This window comes from Tamandua tetradactyla, chromosome 7 (assembly GCF_023851605.1).
Source record: "Tamandua tetradactyla isolate mTamTet1 chromosome 7, mTamTet1.pri, whole genome shotgun sequence".
Taxonomy (NCBI): Eukaryota; Metazoa; Chordata; class Mammalia; order Pilosa; family Myrmecophagidae; genus Tamandua; species Tamandua tetradactyla.
The window spans coordinates 23,591,553-23,603,978 of NC_135333.1; the positions used below are offsets into that span (position 1 = coordinate 23,591,553).

Consider the following 12,426-nt stretch of genomic DNA (forward strand, 5'->3'; position numbering starts at 1 on the left):
TGTGTTACCACAGACCCTGAAGAAATAAAAGAAATCATAAGAGGATACTATGAACTATATGCCAACAAACTAGATAACCTAGATGAAATGGACAAATTCCTGGAGACACACAAACAAGCTACACTGACTCAGAATGAAATAGAAGATCTCAACAAAACCAATCACAAGTAAAGAGATTCAATCAGTCGTTAAAAATCTTCCTATAAAGAAAAACCCAGGGGCTTCAAAGGGGAATTTTATCAAGCATTCCAGAAAGAACTACCATCAATCCTGCTCAAACTTTTCCAAAAAAATGAGGAAAAAGGACCTTACCTAACACATTTTATGAAGCTAATGTCATTTTAATAACAAAACCAGATGAAAATGCTATAAGAAAGGAAAACTACAGGCCAATCCTCCTAATGAACAGAGATGCAAAAATTCTCAAAATATTAGCAAATCAAATCCAACAACACATTAAAAGAATTATACACCATGACAAAGTGGGGTTTATACCAGGAATGCAAGGATGGTTCAACACAAGAAAATCAAATAATGTAATACAGTACATTAACAAATCAAAAGGGAAAAATCACATGATCATCTCAATTGATGCTGAAAAAGCATTCAACAAAATTCAGCATCTTTTTCTGAAAAAACACTCCAAAAGATAGGAATCAAAGGTGACAACCTCAATATGATAAAGGGAATATACGAAAAACCAATAGCCAGCATCGTACTTGATGGAGAAAGACTAAAAGCCTTCCCCCTAAGATCAGGTACAAGACAAGGATGCCCACTGTCACCACTATTATTCAACACTGTGCTAGAAGTTCTAGGTAGAGCAATCAGGCAGGACAAAGAAATAAAAGGCATCCAAACTGGAAAGGAAGAAGTAAAACTCTCATTATTTGTAGATGATATGATACTACACTTGGAAGAACCTGAGAAATCTACAGCAAAGTTACTTGAGCCAATAAACAAATTCAGCAAGGTGGCAGGGTATAAAATTAATGTGCAAAAATCAGTAACATTTCTATATACAAGCAATGAGCTAGCTAAGGGTGTCAGTGAAGGAAAAAATTCCATTCAAAATAGCAACTAAAAGAATCAAATACTTAGGAATGAACTTAACTAGGGACGTAAAGGACTTGTACACAGAAAACTAGATAACATTGCTAAAAGAAATCAAAGCAGATCTAAATAGGTGGAAAGACAGTCCCTGCTCATGGAATTATATTACTATATTAACTTAAATATAGTTAAGATGTCAATTCTCCACAAATTGATCTACAGATTCAACACAGTACCAATCAAAATTCCAACAACCTACTTTGAATATCTGGAAAAGGTAACTACCAAATTCATCTGGACCCCGAATAGCTAAAAGCATTCTGAAAAAGAAGAACGAAGTGGAAGGATTAACACTCCCTGACTTTAAAGCCTATTATAAAGCCACAGTGGTCAAAACAGCATGGTACTGGCACAAAGACAGAAGCACTGATCAATGGAATTGAATCGAGAGCAGAAACAGACCACCGAATCTATGGTCAACTGATTTTTGACAAGGCCCCTAAATCCTCTGAACTGGGACAAAATAGTCTTTTCAATAATTGGGCATGGAAGAACTGGCTATCAATAGCCAAGAGAATGAAAGAGGACCCCTATCTTACACCCGACTCAAAAATTAACTCAAAGTGGATCAAACTCTTAAATATAAGAACTAGCACCATAAAGGTTCTAAAAGAAAATGTAGGGAAACATCTTCAAAACCTAGTAATAGGAGGTAGCTTCCTAAACTTTACACCCAAAGCATAAGCAACACAAGAAAAAAAATAGATAAATGGGAACTCCTCAAAATCAAATGCTTTACATTTTAGAGAAAGACAAAGAGTGGAAATAAGAGCAGTTTTCCCAAAGATTAAGATTAACTAAAGGGGACAATTATATCCCCTTTATATCAGAGATTAAGTTTTAAAGTAGTTAGGACAAAAATTCTACTGACTGTGTAGATATTTAAGAGGAAGGACAGATTCTTTCCTCTGCACATCTGCATTGTGAAGTTGCTACCATATCACATTATAAGTGTCCTCCCATTTTCCTCTTAACAATCATCCTTTAAAATTCAGCTCAAATATGGCCTCATTAACAGTGTTGCAGATCATATTGTTATGCTTATCAGTTTTGTGTTTCAAATTTAAAAGCAAGAAATTAAGGGTTTATAACTTAAAAAAAAATCAAATGCTTCTGGACCTGAACAGACTGTGTCAAAAAGTTGAAGAGGCAGCCAACTCAATGGGAGAAAATATTTGGAAATCACATATCAGACAAAGGCTTGATTTCATGTATATACAAAGAAATCATACAACTCAACAACAAAAGAACAAACAATGCAATTATAAAATGGGTTAAAGATATGAATAGGCATTTTTTTGAAGAGCAAATACAGATGGCTCAAAAGCACATGAAGAGATGCTCATTTTCACTGGCTATAAGGGAAATGCAGATCAAGATACAATAGGTACCACCTCACACTTATAAGAATGGCTGCTATTAAACAATCAGGAAACTATAAATGTTGGATAGGATGTGGAGAAACTGGGACACTGAGGCACTGCTGCTGGGAATGTATAATGATGCAGCCACTACGGAAGACTGTTTGGCAGTTCCTTAGGAAACTAAATATCGAGCTGCCATACGACCCAGCAATAGCACTACTTGGTATATATCCAGAAGAGCTGGAAGCAACGACACAAACAGACATTTGCACACTGATGTTCATAGCAGCATCGCCAAAAGATGGAAACAAACCAAATGCCCATCAACAGACGAGTAATATACATCGTATGTATATAACACAATGTGGTATATACATATGATGGAATATTATGCAGCATTAAGACAAAATGACATCCTGAAGCACATGACAAGATGGATGAGCCTTGAAGACATAATGCTGAGTGAAATCAAACACAAAAGGACAGATACTGTATGACTCCACTTTTATGACCAGCATAAAGGTGTAATTCCACTTTTATGACCAGTATAAAGGTATAATTAGAGACTTACAGAATACAGAGGATGCAGAGACACACAGAAGCTAGAGATGGGTGAACCATTAGCTAATGAGATTGAACTCCAATGTAAGGGAATAGATAGGAGTGAAGGTGTTTCTCTAGTGGGTCTAGAAGTAATATTACCATATTGAAGATGAACAAGATTGAAAGGGGTGGTATAGACCTACATGTCCCACTGACTCACACTAGAAATATGAATGAGTTCTTGTAAGAATCACTTCAAAGATATGATTCTGGTATAAACAGTGTTTAAGTCCAGGGTACAGGGGGGAAAACTGCTATTGCATGCTATGAACTATGTTCAAAAGGAAACCATCAGCACTACCACAGCAACAGCAGAGGTAATAACGGGGTGAAGGACAAGAGTTAAGAGGAGGTTTAGATTTCCTATTTGGTGAGGGTGTATTTATTGGTTTTCTGTCTCTTGGGAACAATGAAATTATCTAAAATTGAGAATGTTGATGGACTGCGGACTTTGGGTCCTCTACATGACGCTCGATCATCTTTTAGGTGGCTGAAAGATGCACTGACCGAGAAGTAAAATGGTGAACAATGGTGTATACTTACGAATGAAGGCTGTGCAGCTACAAAAAAAGGAACAATGTCATGAGGCATGCAGCAATGTGATTGAACATGTGGGACATTTGGTGAGACAAAATAAGCCAGAAACAAAAAAACAACAATAGCATGGTCACCTTTAGAAAATGCTTATAAGGGAAAACAGGGGCCTAGATTGTAAGCTTTTTGAGCAGACACATTAAGTCTGGAGTGGTGATTATTATTCCTGGATTTTGAGAAACTGTTTTATATATATACCCTGATATTTAGCAATAAGAACGAAGCTGAACAGGTTGGGGTTAAAGTAATTCAGAACATAGGGATAAGGAAGACAGTATCTATATTTTAGAACCACACATACTCTATGTGACCAAAGGAAGAAAAGTTTATTTGATCTGGAACTGAAATTTTTTATAGTGCATAATCTAATTCAACCTATCTGTATAGCACATTTGAATAACTGAAACACAGAGAGCACAGAATGAGAAAGCGGTTTACAACATTATCATTAAATACCTTCCTAGTGTTCTGATGTTTTTCATGTAACATCTATATAATCAGGAGACACTTCTTATTTTCAGATAGTCAGACATATGAAATTAAGAGTTTTTTTGTGGTCCGTAATAGATCTGGAACCCTCTTTATTTGGAATTTAAGAAATATTTCTCTCTTTTTTCAAATCATTGAAAGCGATATCATAATAGTGGTTACCTCAATTGGATTTTTCCTTCATTTTTATTAATTTTGAGTGGTTACATTGATCTCTCATTGACCTCTGTTCTAGTTTGCTAGCTACTGGAATGCAATATACCAGAAACAGAATGGCTTTTAAAATGGGGAATTTAATAAGTTGCTAGTTTACAGTTCTAAGGCTGAGAAAATATCCCAATTACAACAAGTCCATGGAAATGTCCAATCAAAGGCATCCAGGGAGATACCTTGGTTCAAGAAGGCCAATGAGGTTCAGGGTTTCTCTCTCAAGTGAGAAGGCACATGGCAAACACAGTCACAGTTTCTCTCTTGGCTGGAAGGGCACATGGCGAGTAAGAATCATCTGCTAACTTTCTCTCCTGGCTTCCTATTTCATGAAGCTCCCCAGGAGGTGTTTTCCTTCTTCATTTCCAAAGGTTGCTCGCTTGTGGGCTTTCTGCTTCTCGTGGCTATGTCGTTCTCTGCTCTCTCTGAATCTCCTTCTTTCTCCAAAATGTTTCCTCTTTTATAGGATTCCAGTAAACTAATCAAGACCCACCTAAATAGGTGGAGACACGCCTCCACCTAATCCACTTTAACAACTACTCTTGATTAAATCACATCTCCTGGGAGATGATCTAATTACAGTTTCAAACATACGATACTGAATAGGAATTAGAAGAAACGCTCCCTTTACAAAATGGGATTAGGATTAAAACATGGCTTTTCTAGAGTACATATGTCATTTCAAACCAGCACACTGGTGGACTGAAAAATAATTGTAATGCTTTTCGTGGAAAGAAGTTAGGAACCAGCAACTGGGGCGGGGGGGGGGGGGTGATGGGAGAAAAGGCCTAATGTCAGTATGCGGGGTTGACCCTAATTTTCAGGATCTGGACTCAGATATTGGAGGCTAGTGAACTTTGAAGTCTTATTATTCACCAAATAATATCATAAGGAATCTATCCTCCATTACTCTGCCACTGTCTTGCACTTAGTAATGGAGGGCAAGAATAGAAGAAAAAGTGAGATGCTTACTAGATTGTTGCTTTCCTACAAATCCTACTGTTGATAATAGTGGAAATGATAGAGAAGACAATTGAAAGGGCCTAAACTCAACAGTCTTTTGTCATCAGGATTTGAGGAAACGTCATGCTTAAGCCTAACACAGTACTCCAGTGACAGGAAGTCCCGAGCTTGTGCCATGAACTTGCTTCCTTCAAAATTAGCTAACTATTTGTCTTATTATTTTTTTTAAGCCACCCAAAGTTTGTCTGCCCAATTTCCTAAAATTTCCATTGGTTTTCTATGTTTAATAACCTTAAAAATCAAGTAATATCTTATGCATCATGTTCTCTGAATACAACTCAGCTTTTATAGCCTTATGTGCTGGCCCACCATTTTTATGTGGTATTCACAAAGGATGTTTCCCTGAACAGAAATTTTTCTACTCCCATAGCCCAGAGACCTAGCTGTTGTAACTATAGGGAGTTTCTACTAGAAAAGTTTAAAAATTGTCTACCCATAAAGGGTTTAGTCTAATTCCTTCAGTTTGAACCCTGGAGCTTATGAACAAAACTCCATCAGTCCTCCTTTTAATATTAATTTTTCACATAATTTATGATATTAAGCCATTCTCCTCTTTCCCAGCTACGTCTGGGCCATCTGCCTCTTTCATTTATTTCCCTTACTGTCCTCTGCCTTGCTTTACAATGTCCCTTTAAATTGTGGAGACAAGCTCTCCATTCAAGAAACACACAAGGGCTTGAACAGTGGCAAGAATAGAGGAGGGTTAGAAACAACTGTCAATAGTGTGGTTAGTGGAGTCACCAGAATCACATGTCAGGGGGACAATAGAATCTGCTTCAGTTAGTTATTTCTGAAGCATCTGCTGCTGGTAGGTGTCCCTCATGTGGCATGGAGTACCCAGATAGCTGTACACTGTGGGGGTGAGTAGAGTTTCCCAGGTCCTTCAGGGCTAACTACGGCAAGAAAGCCTGGTAGTGGTTTACACCAGTCTTTCCTGGCCATTCTAGGAAGATCCTCTTCACTGCTCTTTGAAACACTTCTGGGTCACTAATCACCTCAGCCCTCTCTACTTTCTCCTGCCTTACATCCATACAACCTCTGGTGTGAGCAAGGACATGGACATGTGATGGTCAAATCTCAGAGACTATTCAGAGGATTTTTCTTCCCTGCCTGAGAAGTTTCTCACTGAAGGCATGGAGTTGGTTCCCAGGGCATTTGCTTCCCTTCGGGCACGCTGCCCAGTTCTGGTTTCTGACACAATTTTTATGTCATAGGGTGCCACCTCTGGAAATGAAATGGAGAAATAAGATTCAGCCTTATTTATGATTAAGATCAGAGCAGAAATTAATGAAATAGAGAACAGAAAACCATCAGAGAGAATCAATGAAACCAAAAGCTGGTTCTCTGAGGACATCAATAAAACTGATAAACCTTTTAATAGTAAGATCATGAAAATCAGGACTCAAATTACTAGAATCAGAAAAGAAAGAGAGTACATTAGTGCTCACGTTTGAGAAATTAAAAGGGTTACAAAGAAATAGTATGAACAACAGTACACCAACAAATTGGAGAACTTAGATGAAATAAATACTTAGAAAGACCCAACTTACTGAAACTAAATGAAGAAACAGACAACCTGCACAGACCTATAAAAATGTGAAGAGAATGAGTTAATTAAAAAAAAACACACACAAAGAAAAGTCCCAGTCAATATAGCTTCATCAGTGAACTCAACAAAACATCAAAAGAATTAATAACACTCTTAAAAAAAAAGAAGAGGAATGAACACTTTCCAAGTCATTTCATGAAGCCAGTATTACCTTGAAACCAAACCCACACAAAACATCACAAGAAAACTACAATCCAGTATCTTTTATGAATATAGGAGCAAAAATCCTCCACAAAATATTAGCAAACCAAATCCAGTAAAATATAAGAATTTTACACATGACAAAGTGTGATCTATCTGTGCTGGTTTGAAAGGATGTCCCCTAAAAAAGCCATGTATTTTTTTTTGTTGTCATTTAATTACTTTATCAATAATATTTATTCTTTAAAATTTATTAATTAAAAAATTAACAAACAAAAACATTAACATATCATTCCATTCTACATATATAATCAGTAATTCTCAATATCATCACATAGTTGCATATTCATCATTTCTTAGAACATTTGCATCAATTCAGAAAAAGAAATAAAAAGACAACAGAAAAAGAAATAAAACGAAAACAGAAAAAAAAAGATTATACATACCATACCCCTTACCCCTCCCTTTCATTGATCACTAGCATTTCAAACTAAATTTATTTTAACATTTGTTCCCCCTATTATTTATTTGTATTCCATATATATACTCGTCTGTTGACATGGTAGATAAAAGGAGCATCAAACACAAGGTTTTCACAATCACAAAGTCACACTGTGAAAGCTATATCATTATACAATTATCATCAAGCAACATGGCTACTGGAACACAGCTCTACATTTCAGGCAGTTCCCTCCAGCCTCTCCATTACATCTTGGATAACAAGGTGATATCTACTTAATGCGTCAGGATAACCTCTTGACTCTGTTTGGAATCTCTCAGCCATTGACACTTTGTCTCATTTCACTCTTTCCCCTTTTGGTCGAGAAGGTTTTCTCAATCCCTTGATGCTGAGTCTCAGCTCATTCCAGGATTTCTGTCTCACTTTGCCAGGAAGGTCCACACCCTTGGGAGTCATGTCCCAGGTAGACAGGGGGAGGGTGGTGAGTTTGCTTGTTGTGTTGGCTGGAGACAGAAGCCACATCTGAGCAACAAAAGAGGCTCTCTGGGAGGTGACTCTTAGGCCTAAATTTTAAGTAGACTTGACCTATCCTTTGTGGGGTTGTTTCATATGAACAAACCCCAAGACTGTGGGCTCAGCCTATAGCTTTGGTTGTCCACACTGGAAAAGCCATGTTTTAATCAGAATCCCATTTCATAAAGGGAGAATACTGTATGTTTGAAACCGTAATTAGATTATCTCCCTGGAGGTGAGATTTAATCAAGTGTAGTTGTTAAACTGGATTAGGTGACGACATGTCTCCACCCATTTGGGTGGGTCTTGATTAGTTTCTGGAGTCCTATAAAAGAGGAAACATTTTGGAGAATGAGAGATTCAGAGAGAGCAGAGCAGAATGACATAGCTACAAGAAGCAGAGTCCACCAGCCAGTGACCTTTGGAGATGAAGAAGGAAAATGCCCCCGGCGAGCTACATGAAACAGGAAGCCAGAAGAAGAAGGTAGCAGATGACGCTGTGTTTGCCATGTGCCCTTCCAGATGAGAGACGAACCCTGACGTGTTCACCATGTGCCTTTCCAGATGAGAGAGAAACTCTGACTGTGTTTACCATGTGCCCTTCCACTTGAGAGAGAAACCCTGAACTTCATCAGCCTTCTTGAACCAAGGTTATCTTTCCCTGCATGCCTTTGATTGGACATTTCTATAGACCTGTTTTAACTGGGTTATTTTCTCGGCCTTAGAACTGCAAACTAGCAACTTATTAAATTTCCCTTTTTAAAAGCCATTCCATTTCTGGTATATTGCATTCCAGCAGCTAGCAAACTAGAACACTATCCAAGGGATGCAAGATTAGTTTAACACTAAAAAATTAGTATAATACTTATCAATATAGTAAATTTCATATTTATCTCAATAGACACAGAGGAAGCATTTGAAAAATCCAACACTTTCATGAAAAAAACATTCAACAAACTGAGAAAAGAAGGGAACATCCTCAAATGAATTGAGAGAATCTGTGAAAAACCCAAAGATAACATCATATTTAATGGTGAAAGCCTGGATTTTATCTCAAAGATACAAATTTCCATTCCTGTGGACCAAGACTAGGATTTCCACTCTTGCCACTTCTATTCAACATTGTACTGGAGGTTCCAGGTAAGGCAATTAAGTAGGAAACAGAAAAGGCATCTAGACTGGAAAGGAAGAGAATAAATATCCATATTAGCAGATTGCCCCATCTTTAATGTAGAAAATCACACAAAATCCACTAAAAACTATTTGAATTAATAAATGATTTCAACAAGAGTGCAGGATACAAGATCAATTACTTGTATATTTCTAAACCCTTGTAATGAACAATCCAAAAGTGAAATTTAAAAAACAATTTCATTTGTTATACTATCAAAACAATAAAATGCTTAGGAACAATATTTTTAAATGTTTATTGCAGTAAGATATATGCAACTCAAAATTTCCTATACCATATTCATTTGTACAATTCAGTAGTATTAATTACTGTGGTAGTTAGATTCAGTTGTCAACTTGGCCAGGTGGAGGCACCTAGTTCTGTTGCTGTGGACATGAGCCAACGGTACGTGAATCTCATCTGTTGCTAATTACATCTGCAGTCAGCCAGGAGATGTGCCTGCTGCAATAAATGATGTTTGACTTAATTGGCTGGTGTTTAAATGAGAGAGCTCAACGTAGCACAGCCCAAGCAGCTCAGCATACCTCATCTCAGCACTTGCAGCTCAGCCCAGGCCTTTGGAGATGCAGAAAGGAATCACCTCAGGGAAAGTTGTTGGAATCCAGAGGCCTGGAGAGAAGGCCAGCAGAGATCATCCTGTGCCTTCCCATGTAAGAAAGAACCTCAGATGAAAGTTAGCTGCCTTTCTTCTGAAGAACTAATGAAATAAATCCCCTTTCATTAAAAGCCAATCCATCTATGGTGTGTAGCATTCTGGCAGTTAGCAAACTAGAACAGCATGTGTCAAAACTTCATTCCTTTTTACAGCTGAATAATAGTCCACTGCATATATACATACACTATATTTTGTTTATCCACTCATCTGTTAATTGACACTTTGGTTGCTTCCACATTTTGGCTCCTATAAATAATGCTACTGTTGCAAAAGTGTACAAATATCTGTGCATCGGAGCAAGTCCATGATTTCAATTCTTTTGGGCATATACCAAGAAGTGAGATTGCTAGATAATATGGTTTAAAGAATACACTTAACAAAACAAGTGCAAAACTTATACTCTGAAAACTAGAAAACACTGAAATTAAAGAAGGTCTAAATAAATGGAAAAACATTCCATGTTCATGGATCGGAAGACTTAATATTGTTAAAGATGGCAATTCTCCCTAAACATAAAAAAATTAACTCAAAATAGATCAAAACGAGCTCAAAATGGACCTAAATCTAAGAACTAAAAGTATAAAACTCTAAGAAGAAAACAGGGCTAAAACTTCATGACATTGGCTTTGGTAAAGGAGTCTTAAATATGACATGAGAATCATGAGCAACAACAAGGAAAAAAGAGATAAAATGGACTCCATCAAAATTTAAAACTTTTGTGCTTCAAAGGACAATGTCAAGAAAGTGAAAAGGCAAACTAGAGAAGGGAAGCAAATATTTTCAAATCATATATCTGACAAGGGATTTGTATCTAGAATGAATTAAGAACTCTTAAAACTCAATAATAAAAAGAATAACCCAACTTAAAAATGGGTAAAGGACTTGAATAAAGGTTTCTCCAAAGAAGAAATTTCTCCAAAGAAGAATGGTCCAGGAGAAAGTGAAAAGATGCTTGATATCATCAGTCACCAGAGAAATGCAAATCAAAACCATATTGAGATACCACTTCACACCCATAAGAATGACTAATGTTAAAAAAAAAAAATAAGTGTTACAGAGGTTGTGGAGAACTGGAACTCTAGTGTATTGTGGGTGGAAAAGTAAAATGTACAGCCAATACTGAAAACAATATGGAAGTTCATCAAAAAGTTAAAATACAGAATAACCAAATGACACAGCAATCTCACTCCTAAGTACACACAAAGAAAGTGAAAACAGGGTTCCAAATAAAGAGTTGAAGAGCAATGTTCATAACAGCATTATTAGCCACTCTCAAAAGATAAAAACTGAAGAGTTCATCAACAAATGAATGGATAAACAAAATGTAGTACATAGATGCAATGGAATGTTATTTGGTCCTAGTAAAAAATGAAATTCTGAAACATACTACAACATAGAAGAACCATGAAAACATTATGTTCAGTTAAATAAGCAAGGAACATGAGGATAAATATTGTTTGGTGCCACTTATATGAGACATCCGGAAATAGCAAATTCACATAGACAGGAAGTGGATTAGAAGTTACCAGAAAATGGAGAGTAGGGGAAAAGTGGAGTCATGCTTGATGGATATAGTTTTTATAAGCAAATAATTTAAAAGCACAGTAAAGAGTGCACAGGTGGTTCAGTGGTAGAATGCTTGCCTTCCATGTGGGAGACCAATGTTTGATTCCCGGTTCATGTCCCCCGACCCCCCAAAAAAACACAGTGAAAATTAGGATTGTGTCTGTCCAAAAGAAAAACACAAAATAATGATTGCTTAATCAAGAGTGAAGTTTATCAAACTCCCAATGTCTGGAGTTTGGCGATCCAGGGCTCATATGGCAAATTCATGAAATTACTAGGGACCAGAATCCTTCTAAAACTGTTCTCCCATCCGTACAAGGCAGCTTTCTAGGGGCTTCTCTGAAGTATCTCTCAACTACTTATAATTCATTCAATATGGTCACCCCTAGCTGCAAGGAATATTAGGAAATGCAGTCATTTAGATAGGAAGCAACAGGCAAGAGTAAACTCAAAGTTCAGCTACTAAAATCAGAGTTCAGACGTACAATCAGTTTCTGCCCTAAGAAATTAAAAATTAGATTGGCCTCAAATTTCTCCACCACAAAATTCAGTACTAGAAGAAAATGAAGCAATGTCTAAAAAGGCATGAGGGAAATAAAAAGAGAACAGGTAGGCTTTCTCAAACACAAAAGAACTTGAGGGATGGGGTGGAGGTGGCATACTACTGAGCAATGAAATAAAGCCACATAAAATATAAATGGCAGTAAAAAGGATGGTGAGCTCTGAATTCATCTAAATATAAAATTAACTAGGAGTTATGGTTTACAGAATAGAACAAAATGGTATTATAAATTTCAAAAAAGTAAAAATAATCTAGACGAGAGCAGGTGAAAGAAATATAAGAAGGTAAAGAGATCCCATGCTATGAAAGAGAAGGAAATAGACACTGTCTGAAAA

General features: G+C 36.8%; 1 protein-coding gene across 2 annotated transcripts in view; it reads right to left on the reverse strand.

The window, feature by feature from the left end:
• The window catches only part of CRY1 (cryptochrome circadian regulator 1), a 107,660-nt gene that overhangs the window by 62,293 nt on the left and 32,941 nt on the right, over window positions 1–12,426 (reverse strand). The window lies entirely within an intron of this gene.